We start from the raw sequence: 20,491 nt of genomic DNA, 5'->3' as shown, positions 1-20,491 counted from the left end.
GGAGCCAGCAGAGCCTCCCGCCACCCTCCCCTCAGGCTCCCGTTGGCTGCCCCACATTCCGGGGCACAGAGCTCAAGCCTGGGTCATGGAGCTTCTCTTCTTACCACTACTTTCTTTCAGCCCCCAGCCCTTGCACACCCTCTGTATGCTAGGCGAAGCCCCCCAAAATGTCTTCCCAGGACATGTCCTCCCGGACTCCCCACCCCTCAACCCTGCCGGCGTGGAGTGTGTCCCCTGGCCAGTGTGAGGACACCGACGTGTACAGAGCTCTTGCCAGCCGGGAACACCGTTGTCCTGGGAGGACCTACAACACTTCTTGCAGAGACCAAGGAGCCCAGAAGGAAGGTGGTATGCCTGAGGCCATCGGCTGTGCTGGCCCTGGGCCGTGGACCAGGGGCCCTGTGGTCGGCTGCAGTTGTCTGTCCGCTTGGCCAGGCTGCTCCGTGGCGCCAGAGTCGATGGACAGGCTGCAGATTTCTGCCAGCTGAGCACAGTGCTGAGAGCCGGCTGAGCACCCCGACGGTCGCCAAGAGATGAACCTCCTGTCCTTGTACTGTGCTGGCAAAGGGGCCATGGTTCTTGTTTCAGCAGCTCTGTTCGTTTTTACAGAAGGCAGATGTGGAAGTTGTAATTTAGTTGGACACACAAGGAAAACCATGAACTTGCCTTTCCTCTGTAACTGTGCGGTGCTTCATTTTTCTTATCAAAATTGTAAATAACAGCCAAGTGGTTGCTTTAGAATGGAGGACGATAGGGGAGATTTTTACTCCTGGCCTTTTTCCACTTTCAAATAATGGAGGAAGAAAGGGCAGAATGTAAAATCCTGTGTGTGTGTGTGTGTGTGTGTGTGTGTGTACGTGCGCGTGCGTGCATGTATGTACCCATGTGTGTGCTTACTGTGTTTGACTCCTCGGCGACCATGGAGGAGATGCACGCTCAAGGTCTGTGCTTTATGTGGAGAGGGGCTTGGTGGCTCCTTACCATCTGTGCTGATCCGGGATGGCACTGTTTCTCGTTGGCCCCTCGTGGACTTGGATCCCAGGGCAGAGGGCATGGTGACGGCACTGAGATGATTTGGCTAGGAGGCAGTGTCCCCCTGCCCCGGCCCTCCAAATGCCACTCTGCCCCGCAGGCTGGCCTGCCCTGTCTGCTGTCCAGCCCCAGCTCCGGGGGACACTGGGTGAGGTCACCCGTGAGCATGCATTGGCATCTGGTGCCTTTTGATTGACGGTGATGATTTTATTGTGTTGCTAAGATCCCTCAAGTCTCAACTGAGAAAAGCTGGTTGTGATTTTTGTGACTTGGGATTTTTCACTGATACTTCTACTGAGCAGTATCCTCTGTCTCCTTAGCACGTTACGTTAGTGCTTGAGGGGACCATGCGGTCTCTGCTTCCAGGGAGCATGTCAGGTGGTCCTTCTTGAACTCTTGAGTCTCAGGGGTCCCCGAGGGATAAGGCCAGCCCTGCCTGCAGGTCCCCCTGCTGCAACCCCTGGGGAGAGGCTGCTTTGGGGTTGTTAGAAAGTCTCAGCATGGGAATTTGGTGTGGAATGCAGTTTAAAGTGTACATTTTCCTGTGTGTTTGAAACACAAATATGAAGTTCTAGCACTTTTATCGCTATGTGTGTGATTGGGGAGAGCCCAGGCCACCCTCCCCCGTCATGCTGCCCTCTACTCCTCACCTTGGAGAGAGTTCCAGAGCCCTGCCCTGTAGGCATGAGGCGGGGCCTCCATGCCAACAGAGCCCTCGGTTTCCAGTGTCATTTCATTTCTGGAACCTGCCAGCAACACTGGAGTCTTCTACATTTCCCGGCTGTGCAGAACGAGATGCTGGGTGTTGTGTGTCTGCTGATGGAGACAGCTGACGCCGGCTGAGCCTGCTTCCTCCTGCTCTTTGTACGGGTGTAGCTCAACAGCCCTTACCGAACCGGCCAGGCCGCATTGCCAGGGCCAAACGTTGCAACATGGTGTGGAACAAGTGTGCCAATGACGCCAGGCGTGTTTGCTTGCATGCCGTGAAGGCTGCTGAGTGCGAGGATGGGTGTCCCACCGCCAAAGGGTGCAGAGAGCTCCGGTGGGGCTAGGCGCTGTGAAACTCTGGGAGATTCTGTTTTCTTCTTTGTAAGATAGAACTAACACTGCTCAACCCGGCCAAAAGCACGGCGGGCCAGACAGCCATCCCGTGCCCCTGAGCTGTTTTGTAAATGTGGGTAAACACCCTTGGCATCTGCTGCAGGGAGGATTGTGGGATTGGTTTGTAATGCGACCCGGCAGGGACTCATTCCCTTAGAGGCCATTTGAGGAAAAGCAGAGGTGGATACCAGGGACTGTCGCCTTTGTCCTGTGGCCCCGAGGCCTTCCTGGTGGCACTACTCGGGCTCGGCTCTGGCAGTGGCCATGGAACCTCATCCTCAGGCCGGTGACCCCCGCCTAGTGTTCTCCCAGAAGGCTCGGCCACTGCACAGCCTCTGGGGGTTGCTGGCTGCTTCCCTGTTTATTCGTTTCCCCTCTTTATGGGCGATGCCATCCCCAACCCCAAGGAAAGAAAGCCTGGTCTTCTGTGGGAATGCCAGTGGCAGTGCCCTTCTCTGGAAGTCATTCCATTGGGAGCTGGGGCAAGAGGCCCCTTTGTGTCCAGTGGCCGACCTGGGGACATGGAGGTCTGGGAGCTGCTGTGTTCAGTTTTGAGGGCCAAAGGGGAAGTGAGGGGTGGGCAGGCCGGCAGGCAAGCATTCCACAGACCTTGGACGTTTGGTGGCCCTCATCCCCAAGGCTCCAGCGTTGCCTGGTGCCTGCTGTTCTCGAGAGGAGTGGGTACTCTCTGGTGTCTGGGAGCTGCCCCAGGGGCTTCCCAGTCAGGCCTCTTTATTGCTTGTGTGGGAACAGGTGTGCTTTCATCCCTGGCAACCAGCAGAGAGCCCAGACCTTTACTGAATTAGATGACAGAGTTGAATCTGAAGCAGGTGGGAGAGGAAGAGTGTGCTGTGACACCATCACTGTGATCTGACCTGACGTGTCCTGCCTGCTCAGCGGGGAGGGCCCTGCAGGACAGAATGGGAAGCAGAGGGGGAGCCTGACAGAGGGAGCTGGATGGGAAGGGTTGGGCATGCTGTGGGGGGTGGGGGGTTTGCCACTCACCTGTCATCACCGTGAGCCACTTCAGGGACTGTCCCTATCTTCCCACGCTGTGGTCATAGACACAAGTTTGTGGTTGATCTCATGCTCACATAGATGCCTCTATGGCCCCCAGGCCTGCAGCGCTCCCTGGGGACCCTGTTCCTGAGGGGCAGGGGGGTCTGTTGAATTACTTGCCCTTGGGAGGCCTGCTTTGTTTGGTCTCACTGCCCCAGACGGAAAGCTGCCTGAGACCGGAATCAACACATGGCTGGTGAAGTCTGAAGAGTTTGGAGGGAGATCGCAGGTATTTGAAGAGACTCACCTGTGCCAGCCAGCTGTAGGATGCATGGAATGTTTAGAGGTGGTTCTGAGCATACGGTATAGTATATTGGCCCCATTGTATGGTTCAGGCAGATTAAAGTCAGGGTTCATTTTCTTCGCTGTCTAGCGGCCATGGCCTTGGCTGTGGCTTTGGACATGGCTCACCTGCAGCAGGGTGAGGTGCCTCAGGTATCCCGTCAAGGCCTCATAGCTGCGTGTCTGCTTTAGAGAGAGGTGTGCTTTCCAGTGGCTCCTGCTTTGCCCTCAGCGGCCCCAGCCTGGCCTCCCTCCCTAGCATATGTGGGCTTTTCTCTGTCGATCCCTTTGATCCTGCCATAGTCAGACTAGATAACAAGAAGCCCAGTTTGGCACAGTGCAGGGCCCCATCCCTGCACCCAGGTTGGGAAAACACTGATACAGTGATAGGACATCTTCCTGAAGACCCTCACCAGGTAGCAGGGGTGTGGCTGTTCCTGTGCAGGACTCAGTAATGTCCTCTGCAACAGTCCGCTCTGCTCTGTGTCCTCCTCCCGCTCGTGCACATTGTCTGGTCTGCTTTGTCCAGGGCTGGTGGGTGCTTATCTCCTTCTGCTGTGGTGCCTTTTCATGCAGGGGGTGGGGGGCGGGGGCGGGGGAGAGCCAGCCATCCTGGGAGAGGCTGCCCTGTGCCAGTTTCTCCATCTGAAGGTCTGAGCCTCTTTGCCTCCGGGGCTCAGGGAACATGCCGTTCTGCAGCCTTTCTGCGGTGCCCACCTTAGGTCCTCTGTGACATTGCACGCCCTTAGGGTTGAACTGTGCCACTTGCTTGATAAGTGTCGTCCTTGAGATAACTGTCCCCCAACATGTGTCTGCTGCCGCCGGAGGAGAGCGGGATTTAAGCCCACTGAACAGTTCTGTCCTGTCTGCGGGGCCCTGGGCCAGGGCTGGGCGAGATGGCGGGTGTGGGGTAGTGCAGGGGCTTGTGCCTGTGTCTGGGCAGACCGCTAGGTCCACTGCCTCATTCAATTTCTTGCCAATCAAGTCAGCCGGGCCGTTTTTGTGTAGTAATAAGAGAAAAATTTAAATTCTCACTTCCCCTTGTGCAGAGTGGTTTACCAGGAGGCTGTGATTGCCTGGACTCCTCAGCCGAGGAGAGTTTCCGTGGCATGGTGGTTAGATTTTGTGCAGAATGGTTCACTTGGAAGTCGGCAGCTGCCCTGGGCCACTCAGCCGAGGAGACTCTGTGGCTTAGTGGTTAGATTTCTGCTTGCACGAAGGCCCGTAGCTTGACTGCCTGATGGGTACCTCGGCTGCAGGGTCTGATTCTTCTTGCCTAGAGCTGATGGGCTACTCCAGGTGACCTTGGGGAAGCTCTGTGCTGCTGGCTCCCTCATACCTGACCCTGGCCTGTGTTGGCTGGTTCAGGGGGCTTGAGTTCGCGGTTGGCAGCTCTGGAGGGGCCGCACACTCCCAGAAGGGGCTCCTGCTGGCTTGGGACCTGGAGTGTGTGTGGCAGCCTTTCTTACTACGAATCCTACTGTTTCCCAAGCAAGCTGAGGGAAGTGCCCGCTCTGTAGCGCGGCCCCAGAGCTCCCAGAGTGCTTGCTCCCAGGCTTTCCCTCCGCAGGCCTCAAGTGTGCCTTCTCCCCTTGGGGGGCCCACACCCGCCCTTGCTGCCGAGGCTTCTGGCCCATTCTCATATCCCAGTCCGTGGCCTGTTCCTGTATGTCTCCGAGGCCAAGGTCTGGAAAATGAACCTCGGGCTGCAGAGAACTGATGCTTTCCCCCCATCTGCATGTGGAATGAGAAGGAGCTCGGAGTGGGACTCTGTCTCAGGAAGCGGTTGGAGCAGGTGGAGTCCCGTGTCTTCTCTGGAGGGCATTTGCTGTCAGAGCCCAGGTCAAGTGCACAGCGGTGTGGTGGGGGCGGTCGGCCGCCGGAGCCCGTGTTCTGGGCGTCGGAGCCTTGCGTCTGCGGTGAGCCCGCGCAGCGTCTGCTTGTTATGTAATGTGACAACACGGGGATGAAATAGAAACCAGATGTCGGGGCGGGGCGATGCAGTCCTCATCAGTGGGCGCCGGCAGGCCACGGCCTGACTCTCCTCCTTGCTCTGACCCGACGGCCTGAGAGGACTGGCTCTGGGGGGCCGCCGGGACGCAAACCAGAGGCTTGGCTAAAGGTAAAGTGCAAACCCGCTGCGATTCACTCGTCTGAGGAAACTGTGCGGGTTCTCCGTGTCCCGTTCTGTAACTGCACGGGCCGTCCCGTGTGGCCTGGCGACTTGCTAGCTGGTCACCTTAGAATGTTGGAACTCCACGGGTGCAGAGCGGAGGCCTCTGCTGTCTCCCCTCCAGCCTCTGTGCCTTGTGCTGGGGTGTGGGGTAGGTGGAAAGGGGATCTGCGGTTCGCTGGGGCGTGGGCACTGCCCGTTGGGGGAGGGGGCCGTTCGCCACCCCTGTGCCCTGCTGTGGGGTGCTGCCGTCCTCTCCCAGGACACCAAGGCCCCGTCACCCATGCCCTGTGAGACTGTACCACACATGCCCCGCTTTGCCCTGAAGTGGGGTGCCTCACTCATGTTTCGTTCTTGTCTAAACATCAAGACGATCTCCTTTACTGTGATTTTCCATTGGCTGGTCTTCCAGAGAGATCTGTCGATTCTGTACTTTGGTAAGAAGACCCCTTGGGAAAAAAACCTAGGAATCTTGGCTGCAGTTTCTTGTCCCTGGGTTTCTTTAAAAGCCTCAGCGGGTTGTCACATTCTTGTTAGGAACATCTGTGCTGACTGCCACTCAGATCATCTTGTTGTCCTGTGTCACCAGGGGCCCAGCTCAGTGAGGTGGAGCCAGGTCTGTGGGTCCATCAAGTCCCGACACGAACTTCCCCACGGGGCTGTCACTCCGCCATCTCTGAAACCACAGCCAGCATTCACGCTTTGCTCTCTGGCTGCTAGGCCCATGCTAAGCACGCGAGTGGAATTTCTTACAGAATCCTTCGAACACACCTGTACAAGCAGGTCATTTTATAACCCCATTTCACTGTGAAGAAACAGGCCCAAAGAGTGGGTGCCGTGCCTGGGGTCTCACTGCTGCGGCTGTGGCAGGGATCCCAGCCAGGCCGGGCCTCTGGCAGCAGGTCGGCTTGGTTTCCCAGCTCTTGGCTGTGGGGCCCTCGTTTCCGGGTGGACACGGAGTCTCCGCTGGGTGTTGCCCCCGGGCTTTGTGTGTTCAGTGTGTGTAGGAACGTCAGAAGCAGGGGGCAGAGATTTTCACCTTGACATGGGGAGATGTGTGTGCTGGTCCTAGATCCCTGTCCTGGGAGAAAACGTGAAACGCCCCAACAGCCTTGTTCCATTACAACTGTTCAGAAAGAGAACTTGGAAAAAACCTACCCAGTGGTGTTTGGAAGACTAAGTGTGGTTGTCAGAAAATTATCCAAGGAAATAGAACTTTCCCTGAAATCATTTTCTCAAACAGGAGCTGCTGTTTGACCCTTGAGAACCCACGGTGAGCCGTGAAAGGCCGAGGTGCAGGAGCACCCTGGTTTCGGGTGGGGCGGGGTTGCTGTCACCATGCAGAGGACCAGGCCCCCAGGACTCCTGACTGGTCTGGCTGCCAGCCCGTAAGGCCTGCCTCGCCCCAGCAGGGGCCATTGGGCACCACAGGGAGGCTGCCATCGTGTCTGCGTCTCAGGCTCTGTGGTGCTTTGTTGCTAAATATAATCCCTTCTTTGTGTTTCTGAAAACAGCCCATGTGTCTCTGAGGGTCTTGGGTACAGACCCCCCCCCCCCGCCGCCCGTCTGGCAGAGGACAGACACTGGGGCACAGAGCCCATTCTAGGTACAGGCTCTGTGTGCCCAGGGCTCTTGCCCTCCTTCTTGTTCAGTTTCGAGACCCTTCTGGATACCTGATGCCATGAGAAGGCAGAGCCTGAGAAGGGTCTTCCTGGCAGTGCAGCTCCAGCGTGTGTAGGGCTGGAAGAGGAGCATGGCCAGTATTGTGCCCAGGCCTGCAGTGCCCATTGGCCTCTGTTCTCTGTCGTGCCAGGCTTGGGGTGCCTAGCTCCCAAGGGAGGTGGAGCAGAAGGGAACAAGGGGTTCAGGCCCTCCTTATGCATCCCCAAATATCCCATGCATCTCAGAAGCCTTTTCCAGAAGGTTCTCTTTGAGTAGTCCCTGCTCAGTGTGGGACTGGGTGGGAAACAAGGTGAGGGTCACCAGCTGTTGTCCAGGGTACCAGGGGGTGAGGGTTCTGCCTTTGTTCTTACTATCCCCCACCACATACCCCTGTTACCTTTTAAACCAAGCGGGTGCTGGGGCCTTGTCTGAGGGTCTCGGTTCTGTCATCGGCTGGGCAGTGCTGGGGACCCTGCCCCGGTGGCAGTCCTTGCTGTTGAGCAGGTGTCCGATGGCTTGTTTTAAATGAAGAACATTTTTCCCGACTTTGGTTTTGCATGATGACTGAAGGCCTGGAGCCTGGAGCATGGTCAGGTCTCTGTGGTCTGGCGACTGAGGGACAGGCTACATGAAGGGCCCAGACATGTGTTCACTCAGGATCGCTCAGCCTGGGTGCAGGTGTCAGCCGACTCAGTCACTGACTCTCCTTGGTCGCAGTCACTGACCTCTGACCTTGGGGCAGCGGCCTCCATCTGACCGACCGTCGGCCCAAGAATCCCAGCAGGGACTGAACTTCTTCTGTGTTCAAAGTGTAGGAAGAGATGGGAAGTGCCAGGAAAACAGCAGAAATTAGGGATTTCTTCAGAGATGAGACTTCTGGGGAAAAGCTAGGTATCTGTGACCCCAGATCCATCATCAGATTCTAGAAGCAGGACTATTGGAGGCATTCTCTGAGATTCTGAATCATCAACTCATTATTTAAACGTGATGATCCCCTCATGTAGGCAGTCTAAAACAGCAAGGAGAATTTCTGCTGTGGCACTGCACCTCTGAGTTTACCCACAGTTCTTCATCCTCTGACAGACAAGTAACCTGATCCTTCTCTGTTTGCCGCCTGCGTGGTCATCTTGAATGTCTTTGAGATTCATGGCCTGTGAGGGCAGTTGACAGCTGTGTTACCAAATGTGTTTAGGTAATGGGCTTCAGAAAAATGTTTGCTAAGGATTTGTCTATACAGACTTAACTGGGCGTGTGCACTTATGTGTGTGTGTGTGTGTGTGTGTGTGTGTGTATAAATACATTTAAATTTGAAATGCAAGTTTCATCGGTCCATTTGTCTAGGAATGGCTAGAATTTAGGAACTAAATGAAACTAAGCTGCACATATGCAAATAATTTGAACATGATTGAAAACCAAACTGAGTTCTTATTTATCCTGCCTACAAATCTGGAAACTTGTAGAACTTATTTTGGCATTCTCTTTTGAAAATAATTCATGCAGAAATAGTGTTATATATGCAAAAATACAAAAAAGGGTAGAGAAAGACCAGAAAGCCCTTTGCCCCTTTCTGGGCTCCAGCAGAGTGGCTTCCACAAGGAAGGGGCAGGAGTGGTCTATTCTGGTGTCAGCTCTGAGTGCCTGGGTGGGGGTGGGGAATGCCTGTGGCATGGCCTTTGGGGAGACCCAGACTCCCCAGTAAAGGGGGTGCAGACCCACAGTGCTCCCTTGAACCGGGCACCACGAAACCATGCAGAAGGAGTTAGGAATGTTCCAGAAATTGTACTGAGGATAGAGGTTTGCCAAACAAAGTCCTTATGTCAATTCCTGATACATCTGCCTCCTCTTGGAGAAACCTGTAGTCCACCAATGTGTGTGAACGCTTACTGCGGGGTGACGATCCCTGCGGTTAGGGGATACAGCAGAACATGAGAAGAAAAAATAAGCTGAACGTGCCTATATCTGTGCCATACCAATTGATTTCTCATCTGTACTTAGAGAAACACTCACGGAGCATTCGGCCGGCCCAGAAGGTGCCCAACTCCTGAATGATCCGGGAATGGGTGCTGTCCAGACTGCCTGCCCCTTGCCACTCGCCTTCAGCTGGGCCCTGCGGGTCACCATGAAGACCTTGGCCCCAAATCCTTTTCATTTTCTTTCTTTTCTTTGCTAGCTTTAGAAAACCCTAGGTAGAATCCTGTTTTTGGTTGAAAGTAGGCATTTGTACTGAATAGTTTGGGAAGCAGGTACCAGCAGCGTCTGCAGGCCCAAAGGGACAGCCCAGCCTTTGGGTTCCTGCCTCCTGGGGCCTCTTAGCGGAAAACAGTGGTGTTTATGGAGCCCAGCAAAGGGGAACATCGTCATCTGTGTACAACTTTCCCTCAGGCCTGGATCTCCTTTAAAACAGCATGTCTTTTGAAGGAGCAAGAAGTTTAAACAGACTTAAACAATTTGTTTTGCACACAGAGGTTTTAGGATGTTTTCTCGAATGCTCTGTTATTCCAGCTGAGCTTCCCAGGAGCCTTGCAAGCTCAGCTGGGCCTGCCGTATGAGTCTGCTCTTCACTTTATTAATAGTGAAAGAGCACCAAGCCACCACCTGGCATCCTTCCCCACTCTCCTTGGGGTCTACTGGGCCCTCAGGGCAGGACAGAAGCCTTGTTGCCTGCCTCCCCACCCCAGGACAGGCCTGGCCACGCCCACCCAGGGGTTCCTGGGCTCTGCCCTGCAGGTATCCTGCATTCATTTCATTGATGAATGAGGGACCAGATTCAGCACCTCCTCTGAGGTCAGCAGGCCTCTGTCCCTCAGGCCCTCTCATGGTGGAGCTGCATTGCCTGCCTGGGGGCTGTGCTCAGTGAGGGGAGGGCCAGGGAAGGAGGGGCCCAGGAGGCCACTGGGTCTAGAGGCTGGGATCCTTAGTAGATGCTCGATGGGGGCCCAAGGCTCAACATTGACAGGGACCCCAGGGGAAGGGGACCTTGGGCATTGAGTTGGAGCCAGAACCCCGGAGCCTGCCCAGGAGGCGTGGGTGCACGCCGTCCCCTGCTGTCTGTGCAGAAAACACAGCTGCAGCAGCTTCTTTTTAAGAATGAGGAACGGGCCTCTGGTTGCTGGAGAGTGCAGTCAACAAATGAGCTGTTTCCACAAATGCCACGGATGGCGAGCAGGGCTGACTCGAGCTCTTACCTTGAGCCGATCAGTGAGGCAACAACTCAACTGGTCAGTTTCCTCAGCCAGGAGTCAAAAAACAGCACTGGAAATGTTATGAGGGTTTCAAGAGGAGAACAAAGCAAAACGGCTGCAGTGAGAGGATCCCCAGGAGAGCAGTGGGGCCGTGCCCGTGGCCAGCGGCCACCTCTGTGCCAGCAGCTGGTCTCCACCCACTACCATCGGAGGTGTTTGGGGGGAACGTTGCAAGAGGGTGAAACCGGCTGCCTTTATCGAAGACGGTGGTCTGGGTGAGGAGAGGAAGCGAAGTTCACCCAGGCACTAGAGAAAGACAAAAATAAATACATTAGTGTAGATAGAAAGCAAGAAGCAATTATTTCTAATTGTCAGGTTCTGGTGGTTTCCCTGGAGCCCCATCATTCGGGCCATCCCAGGCCTGCCCTTGCTCCTGCCGCTGACGAGGCCTAATGCCCACGCAGGACGATGGGGTGAGCATCTCTCTGGCCCCTCTCTAACGCCCCCCCCCCCAAATCTTTCCCTCTTGGGAATACCAGTTTTCATGTCTCAGCATTCAGCAAGGACCCTGTGATGGGGTAGAATTCAACCTGAGAGCCACTTTTGGGGAGGGGAAAAGGGGACTTGCTTTCTTAAGAGTGAACAACTGTCAGATGATTTCCTCCATGGACAGTTTTTCCCAAAGGGGGTACTTGTTTAAAATGCTCCGTGTCCACAGGGCCCCTGCTATCCTCAGGCTAAGCAGAAGTACAGGGGGTGCTGTTTTCCTGGGGTCCTGGGGCCTGGGCTTGGGGGCTGGCCAGCAGTGCCCAGTGTCCTTGGGTTTCTTGGTTCCTTCCACTGCGCAGCTGGAAAAAGGAGGATACTGGAAATGTTTGGAGCCCCTGGGCAAAACTAGCATGTAGAGTCCCCTCCCACAAGGGAACTTCTTCTTCCCAGGTCTGCTGGCATGTCTGTGAGCTGCCTCGAGGACAGCAGAGTTTCCCTCACACTTGGATTCTGCTCGGGGGTCTCCACACTCTGCTCCCGTCCCAACAGGCCGAGGGGGACCTGTGTGATACCATGGCCTTGTTGGAGCAACAGATGAATTGCTGGTGTTGTACTTGCCCTGACTCTGAAGATCCCTGGAAACTTCCCCTGGACAGCGGCTTCCGCGTGGAGGGTCCACATGCTCCTTTGGAGAAAATGTTCTCCAGCTCCAACAGAGACCTTGGTTTTATCGCATGAGCCCTGCGGGTGTCCCAGCTGCCTTTTGTCACAGGCTGCGAGCCGTGCCACTACAGGTGTCTTCCGTTCACTTTGCTGGGCTTCAGTTCAGGCCCCTGATTGCCCTGAACCTTCTCTCCGTGACTGTAGAATTGTTCCAGGCTCTGTACAATGATGACAAGCTTGTAAAGGGCTCACTAACCGTCTTACTTATTTAATTTTTAAGAAGGAAAAGCTAGGTGTCTTCAGTCTGAGGCTTGACCTCTTTGATAGCAGTGGTGAGCTCGTTTGCCTGGGAACCCAAACCGTGTTGGGATGTTCTGCCAGCATCCGCAGTCCAATACCACGGTGGCGTTGATGACATCTTTCTCATATGTGTTTCCCGAAGAAGGACGTTCACAGAGCATCAGCAGGATTCGGGAATGTGGGCCTGCGTGGAGGGCCTTGCTTGGCCTTGTTCTGAGTTGTCCGAGACTTGTGGTTACTCTCTGAGCCGATGGGGGACGGTTATGCTCGGGCCAGACAGGCAGGAGGAACATTCCACAGGAGTGAGAAACTCACGAGCTCTAAAAATACACCACAAAACCTGTTAGCATTTCTGATAGGGGCTGGGAGAGGAGGCCGACTTTCCAGAGCCAGGAGTGGGGGAGGACGCGCTCCCTCTGCAGACGGCGCCTCCGGCTGGTAGGTGGAGAAGGTGGGAGACAGGCCCTCTCTTGGGGGAGCTGTTGGGCCCTTGCCTGCAGGGGCTCATATGGGAAGGCCCTGTTCTCTATGGAGCCTGAGGGAGGAAATGGAGGAGCAGATGTGGGGAACGGCCTTCACCACCGGGGCGGGGGGGGGGGCGGGGGGGGGGGGGACACAGAGGAGTGTCAGACCCCACCTGCCTGGCCAGGTGGCCCCAGAGGGGAGAGAGCAGCTCAGAGGTCAGAACGCTTGCCCCAGGGTGGGTGTTCACAGTGCTGTGAGGACTGGCTCTCCTACCTTCCCTTTGGGGCCACATAGGTTTACACAGATAGACTGCGCAACATGAGTCATGGGCTTTTTGCTTCTCCTCCTCCCTCCAAGCAATGTGTGATCATGGAAAAGGAGAAAGCAAGACGAGAGGAGTCTGGAAAAAGTCCGTAAGAACTGGTGAGGGGAAAGCTGGGCGTTTTCACAGCTGCCCAGTCCTGGAGGGGAGTGGACTGTATGCTCGTCCCACTTGTGTGTTTGCGTTCCCACTCGGCCCGGCTTCACCCACGTTCATAGAACAGAGGCCGCTGCAGCTGGGAGCAGAGGAAAAGACACCACGACACAAAGATGGCTTTGTGAATGGGGACCGCTTGGTCCTTTAATCCAGAGCTTCCCGCGACAGTGGAAGTGGCCCGCGGCTACTGTGCCAGATCCCGTCGCCACTAGCCTTGTGTGGCAGTCGAGCACTCAGACGGGACCAGTGTGACTGGGAAGTAGAACTTCATATTTAATTTAATTTGAATTCATTTTAATTTTAAGTACCCCCTGTGGCTAGTGGTCACTTAACAGAGGAAGGCTCTAGAAGGAGGACTTGAGGATCTGTCCTCTGTTCAGTTACTTGAAAATAGAAGGCTTAATCCTTTTGAATTTCCTGGTTGGATTAAAAAAGAGGCTTGCTTGTGTTGGGAATATTTTAACAGTGAGTGGCCTGGGCGGTGTCGGCACAGTGCTGAATTTATGGTCCTTCTCAAGGCTGTTGGGAAGATGGCACGAGAGGAAGCCTGTGTTGCAGACGTGCACACCGGTGGTTCCAGGCGGGGGTTCATCTGGTCACAAGGAACAGACATTTCCTCAGTGGTGGGTAAAGGGTGTCCATTGAGGGAATTTAGGAGAAGTTCTTTAGAATACAATAGAGGAAGTCTTCTGGCATTATTGCCCCCTTCCCCCCTTCCCTCCCTCCTTTCCCTTGCCCCTCCCCCTTCCCCACCCCTGCGCCTTCCCATCTGCTCTGTCCTCAGCTGTGTCCCTGCACTGGTCTGGCTTGTCTGCTGTGTCCCTCTCATGTTACACACTCTGGGAGCAGCCAGCGTGAGCAGGGCGGAGCAACAGGACACCCCGCAAACGGACATCCACATGGACTTTACACAGTCTGGGGTCTGTAAAGTCACTGGGAGCCAGCCAGCGTAGACAGACCTCGCTGCGTGATTCCGCCCTTGACCCTTCTTCTCAACTCAGGGAGTCCGCTTGTTGATGTGTGTACTTCGGAAAGGTCCTGGGCCATTGAGTGTGTGGGCGCTCTCCTGTTGAGTATCAGGTGACTGTGTGTGGCGAGCTTGTCCTCGCCCTGCGTGTGTAGGGCGGCCCTCCAGAGTGTACTCCGCTCTGCTTGCTTGTACGCCCTGAGGGGGAGCCAGAGCTGTGCAGGGTGTCTGGGGTGGGGTGGGTCTTCCGCTGGCCTCGGCCTGTGCTGGGCCCCATCTAAAATAGCCTGGAGGGGCCGCTGTCTCTGTGCTGGGCAAAGAAAAAGTTTGATCATCGCTGCGTTGACTTTTGGGGGCTGTTCATGATGACAGGCGCCCCCCCACCCCATTTTGTAAATATTTGACACAGAAGGGGTGTTTCCTGGCATAGTATGTGTTTGAGGAAATAATATTATCCGTCGTGTGACGCAGTTAAGTCTATGAGAGGTTCTGAGTAATTGGATGGAAAGGATTCTGCTGGGGAGATGCCACATGCAGGCCCGGGAGGTGACCCGTGAGGCTTTTGGTCCTGGCAGGTTCTGCCGAAGAGCGCTTGAACCTTGGTCTCAGGGCTTTGTAAAATGCGGCCGGTGTTTCTGTGTGTGTGCTCATGTGTGCTGCTCGTTGGGGTTGGGATAAAGCAGGACTGGAACGAGGACGGTGGACGGGACTGAAGGCCCCCGAGGGTCGTGGTGCAGATAAATGAGCGTCTCAACACCTGGGACTCTTGCAAGTGGCTGGGCTGAACAAGGGTTGTGATGGAGAGGTGGCAGGGCCCAGGAGATCTGCGGTGTGTTCCTTCCTTCCCCCAAGGTGCCCCAGTGTCGCCCCCGGGTAAAGGGCTGCTGTGGTTATGGGTCCCTGCCACAAGTCAGGTTCTGGAAGCATCTTCTGTTCCTGGTGATGCTCGGGGGTGTGCCAGCCTCTGAGGGGTCACAGCTTTTCCAGGGGACCAGCCAGATCTGCCAGGAAGCCCGGGTTTGTCTGCTTCCAGAGGGCCTAGACATTCCCCTGCTGGGCGCTGAGCCTACCTTCTGCTGCACTTTTGGGCAAGAGGATTCTGTAGTTTGGTGATTCGGGTTTCTGTTTTAGGCCATTGATTGCTTCATGGTGTGACTGGATTGTGTGCACGTTCACCTATTAGGGTTTCCTCAAGCTGACTGACCCATGGCGCGGGGTTTCTCCCACATTTTATTTAACCACTGCCTCCTCCTGGTCCCGTCGCCCACGTCAGTGACAGCGATGCTGGGGACGGGCGCACGTATGACAGCAGCACCCCGAGGGGAGGGCTCTGGGCAGCTGTGTAACAGATTGCTGCTCCTCAGTTGGAGGAACACCGCTGACCTTCGTGTTGTGAAAATTGGCTGTCCCTCACCCGGTCTCTGTTTCCTCCAGGGTTCCGGAGTGGTGACCACAGTCTTCATAGAAGTCTCCTCTTTTTTTTTGATCTCCGGCTGGTGTAGCCTGAGCAGGCTGGGGTCCAGCCTGTCTGGTGGGCCTCGAACAGTCCTGAGCTGGGTCTCCTGAGCGGTCCTGAGCTTCAGTCACCAGTGCCTCAGTGCCTTGGTGGGGTTGTGCAGGGAGGTATGCCTGCTGGCTGGGTGGCCTGGCGCTTAGGAGCGTCGTCAGCACGTGGCAGAGAGGGCTCACCGTGAGCACACTCTTGAGCAAGGGGCCTTCTCACACAAGTGGGTCCTCTCGGTAGGTTTCTTGGGCAGGTGGGCAAGCAGTAGCAGCACGAGATGACTGCTGTCTCCTGGCCACTCCGACGGATCAGAGTGTCTGGGCCTGTGTCCCAGAGCCCTTTCCATTCAGCTCCAGGCCGTCAGGGCGGTATCAGAACTGATTGCAGCAGTGGCCCGAGTGCAAGCCCAGGATGGAGAGCTCCATGTCCATTGTGATCCTGCTGTGCCCCAAGCCACAGAATTGGGTACTGGGTGCTGGGTGCTGGGTGCAGGGAGGGGGCCCCGGCCAGGCAAGCTCCACTGCCAGCTGCAGCTGCTGCTCATCAGCTTGACCTGGGACTGTGTCCTTAACCTCCCCGTGGCTGTCCTGGCTCTTTGTAAAGTGGATTGTGGAGCCAGTGACTTTGCAGGGTGTCTGTGAAGAGCAGGCACAAGAAGACCCCGGGCTGGCTGGCCGAGTGCATGCTGGCATGGCCCCGCTCTGTAGGCCGGACTGCCCTGCCTCTGCTCCTCCTCCCCATGCGGTGCAGTTCCTGCTCATGTGCAGAGGGTGCATCCGCCTCTCGGGGTCACCCGGGCCCATAGAGGAGATGAGGGGAGGGTGGGGTTTGCGACAAACAGTTGTGGATGGGCAGGGGCCCGCTTCAAGAGCAGCTCCCACAGCCCCGGGCTCGCTGCAGGACGGCCTGCGTTGCCACCATATGTCTTGTCGGAAGCGACTACTGTTCCACGACGTGACCATGTCATGGTCTTAACTCTAGGGAGAATGTAGGAACTTTAAACAAAAATCTGAATTAAGAGAGAGCAGGGGGCAAGTCCTAGACTGATTCAACTAGTCTGCGGGCTGCAGAGAGCGCCTAGAAGCGGGCGGTGGTTACTGAAGAAAATACCAGTGATGTTGATAGGTCCCATGACTTTTGTTCTCACGTGTGTGTACATGTGTGTGTATGTGTGTGTGACTTTTAAATACATGGGGAAGAGCTTTTTGCTCCTGCTCTTCCTGGGAAGCTCCAGAGAGAGCGTCCTGAGCAGGTGCATGTGGCAAGGCCTTGCCTCTCTGCCGCGGTGCCCTGTCCCCTGGCCCTCTGGCCCCTGTGCCCACAGCTCCTGAGCTGGATGTGAGTCTGCAGAGCAGAGAGCCGGACTGATGGACTGTCCCCCAGTGGCAGCATGGGCACCAGAAAGAGGGTTGCCTTGTCTAGTGAGCAGAGCTGCTGCTGCTTCTGACGAGTGACCATGACCCCGCAGACTGGTGGTGAGCCGGCCGGCCACCCGCGTGCAGCTCCTGCCTCTGTTCTTCACTGGTGTGGATGTACAAACTGCTTTTTTGTTGTGCTTTGTTTCAAAGTTCGCTCTTGGCTCTGTCCCCTTGGTCACCTGCTTAGAGGCTTCCAATGAGGAAGCAAATGAGAACAGCTTCTTGACCATTGTGTGGCTACCGGAGGCAACAATAGAATTGCCTGTGGATTGGACTTGTCGGTGGGTGACGTCCATTTCTCCCAGGAGGCTGAGCAGTGTGGGGCTGCCCTGGGCAGTATGGGTGTGGGCCCCCCTGGGCTGTGTGAGCCCCCTGGACAGTGTGGAGCCCCCACTAGGTAATATGAGAGGTATGAGCCCCTCTAGGGGCTGTCTTGGACAGTGTAGGCTTCCCCCAGGGCAGTGTGGGCTACCCCCAGGCTATGTGGAGCCTCCCAGGGCAGTGTGGGCTCCCTTGTACAGTGCAGGGCCCTCCTGGGCAGTATGAGCCCCCCAGGCAGTGTGTGGGGTTCCCTCTGGGAAGTGTGGGACCCCCTCTAGGTGGTATGGGGCTCCCTTGGACAGTGTGGGGTCCCCCAAAGAAGTGTGGGCCACCCCTAGGCAGTGTGAGCCCCCCAGCCCCCACCACCTGGGGGCGGTGTGGCCTCAGCGGTTGTGTTAGTCTCCGGGGCAGGTGTGCTGTGCGGCCAGGGGCCTGGCCAGGATTGGCAGGCAGAGGCAGGGGGACAGGAGTGACTCTCTCCTGAGGAAAACCTGACATCACGAGAGAGAAGACACCATGGAGTCCTCCAGGGCTGGCCCTGAGCTCTAGGTCACCTGTGCACCTGTGAACCAGGTAGTGCTGTGGCTTATGGGGTGGGTGGGGGGGGATCAGTGGCCCCCCGGGGAGCACAGTGCTCTTGGGACAGTGGGACAGTGGGCTCGCACCCTCCGAGCATTCACAGAGCTGCAGTGCCCTCTCGTCCCCCATTTTGGAGATCTGGATAGTCATCTACCCCTTGTGGAAATTTCGAGGGTGCACCTGCATCCTGGTCACTCACCCTGCACCTGCTTCCAGCAGAGCTGACACAGTGCCTCTTGGTCAGGCCCCCAAGGCAGAGAGGGGTCCCAGGCCCAGACAGCCCCTCATGCCCCCATCCTGGCTTCCTGGGGACCTCGCTGTGTCCCTGATAGGGACAGGGGGCAGGGCAGGGGGCAGCCCAGTCTTTACATTAAGTAGCATAAAGATAATTATTTTTTTAAATATAAAAATACACAGAAATGGAAGTTTTGTTATTTTTTCCTGTGCCCCAGGGAACATCTTTTGGAAGCCATCTAGATCACTGTTCCGTTTCTTTGGCAAGAATAATCAAATACTGAATGTCAAGGGAAATGAGAGCAAATAGTTCCAAGATCCTCTGATGTAGACAGGCCTGGGAGCAGTGAGTGTCTCTGAGTGTATCTGCTGCAAGAATCTTCTGGGCTCAGGGAGATAAACTCTGATTCCTGTGCCTCACCCCCACGCCCACCTGCGACCCCAGGAAGCCCCAGGCGCACCGGGAAGTAACCCGGAGCTTTGTTATTTAAGGACTATGTTCACAGAAGAACCAGAACTGATCAGGGAAATGCTAAGTCGTGCAACAGGACTCCTGAGGCTGCTTCTAAATGCCAGCCAGTGTCGGGACCCTGATCCCAGGAAGCCTTGATAGGCTCTGAGGCTGTGGGAAATGTCCTGACCTTTATAATCTGAGTGTCCACGCTCAGAGAGACAGTACCCGCTGAAAGAAGGAAAAACAGCTGGAGCTGGGCTGCGGCAGGCACCCAAGGGCGGGGGCTCTGATCTGCCAGGCAGAGACCCTGGCCCAGGTGGTAATGAGACCCCTCCAGGAGATGGCAACAGCGTCTGTTCCCAAGGCATGCATGTGGCCAAGTCCGCAGGTGCATGTGCCGCTGTGAGCGTGACGTGAGTCCCAGTGGAAGTGCGCTCTGCACACTTTTACAAGCTCCAGGACAGCTGCTGGTGTCTGTCTGCTTACGGTCATGCCTGGGTGCTGTCCTCCCCTGCCCCGGGACCTTGAACCATATCAGAGCCTCTGTGCCTCAGTGTCCCCGCCTGCAGAATGGGGACATTGAGGGTGCTGGCATCCCCAGCTCTCTCTGTGTGATGATCGGGTTGGTTGCTGACTCCTGGCAGGGCCTGGATCGGGGGGAAGGCGGGGAGGTGGCATGTCAGGAGCCACTGCCAGCCAGGTGTCCGTTTGTCCCCAAGCTGAGAAGCCTAGAGGAAGGATGGCTTAAGTCACTGGCTTGTTGCTTCCTATGACGCTCCTCACTGATTTAGTAAGGAGGAGGCCAGGGAAGAGGCCGCTGGCCATCTTTGCACTCTCTGCACACAGAAGCTCGTTGGCAGTGACTTTGTTGTTCTGTCGGTTTTGGTGAGGACGTTTTATTTAAGAAATAAGATGACATTTAGTCGGAGCAGTAAACCAGACACGAAAGAAGAGCTTTCAGGAGGTATAAGCATGGAGGCAAGAGGACAGGAGCCTTCTCTTGGAATAGGCAGTGATGCTTTGCTTTTTCCCTTTTTAATCATTGAAGTAGGAACTGTTTGTTTTGGGAAAGTCTTAGAAGAATGAGTGTATTTGAAGGTGGGGAAAAAACCCTCCTGATCCTCCTCTAATCCCGTCACTGTAGGTCATGGCTGTTACCACGTGCCTGGGTTTCTGTCCTCTTTCCTGGTGTTCTTTTGTGTCTTGTTGCTTTCTCCATTACTGGATTCTTGATGAATATGAGATTTTGCTGTTTTGCATTTTACGCTTACCGTTTTAGTATAACCATCCTTCCACACTGTAAGAAGATCCTTGGCGGGTCCTGGTGGCTGTGAAAGTTGGATTGGACAGGTGCTGTCCCACTGGAGACCTGACTGCTCCCGCTGTTGGACAGACAGAGGCTTTGAGGCTCTTGGTTGATGATGCCCATCTCTTGAGGAAGAACAGGAACCTAGCTTTTCTCACTCTTTGCCCAGTGTTAACCATCCTGTGCTCACAGTGTCCCCAAGGGAGATACCGAGGGCCTGAAAGCAGAGCAGGCTGCCTTGGAGGTCTTCTGAGCTCACCCTGGCCTCTCCTCCCCGTGCTCCTGGGCAGGCTTGCCCTGTGCTCCCTCTTCTGTGTGCAGCCCTGGTCTCGTGCCTGAGCCTTGCCCCCAATGGACTTTGGGGTTTCTGTGCATGCTTCTCTCTGTCCCTACTGACTGCCACTCTTCTTCCCTCCTGGGAAGGGATGCTCTCACGCACCCAGAACCCCAGGCCAGCCAGGACTCCTCTTTTTCTTCACACTCAGGGTTGCATGAATTTTCTGCAAGCATTTGTTCCTTCTCCTAAACATCTGTTTCCCCTCTCCCATTTTCTGTCCCCATTGCCACCGCCGTCTCTCTTGTGGAATCCAAGTGCACTCTGGACATCCCATCAGCCTATCCCACGGCTCCCAGAGAATCCGTCTAAGATGTGGGTCCATTGAGGGGCTCCCGTCTGTCCCTGGGAGCAAGAACGTGCTCTGTGACTCAGCCACCCTCATTGCCCCAGGGCCTCCCTCACCTTCCCTCTGGGCACATGTGTGGGTGGTGTGGTCCCTGTCTGAGTCCCGGGGTGATGGAGCACAAACAAGCAGGGTCTTAGAT

At 55.8% G+C, this 20,491-nt stretch overlaps 1 protein-coding gene across 3 annotated transcripts in view; it reads left to right on the top strand.

Annotated features, from left to right (window-relative positions):
- Nucleotides 1-20,491, top strand: part of HDAC4 (histone deacetylase 4) — a 288,152-nt gene that overhangs the window by 66,641 nt on the left and 201,020 nt on the right. The window contains exon 1 of one of the 3 annotated variants that reach the window (XM_032355374.1): nucleotides 4,088-5,596. The exons of the other annotated variants lie outside the window; for them this stretch is intronic. The gene's annotated coding sequence lies outside the window, so the exon portion shown is untranslated. Of the gene's footprint in view, nucleotides 1-4,087; nucleotides 5,597-20,491 lie in introns of those variants that run through there. 3 annotated transcript variants of the gene reach the window in all.

Source organism: Mustela erminea, chromosome 8 (genome assembly GCF_009829155.1).
Source record: "Mustela erminea isolate mMusErm1 chromosome 8, mMusErm1.Pri, whole genome shotgun sequence".
Taxonomy (NCBI): domain Eukaryota; kingdom Metazoa; phylum Chordata; class Mammalia; order Carnivora; family Mustelidae; genus Mustela; species Mustela erminea.
Note: the sequence above shows the minus strand (reverse complement) of the source record. Positions and strands in the feature narration are given on the sequence as shown.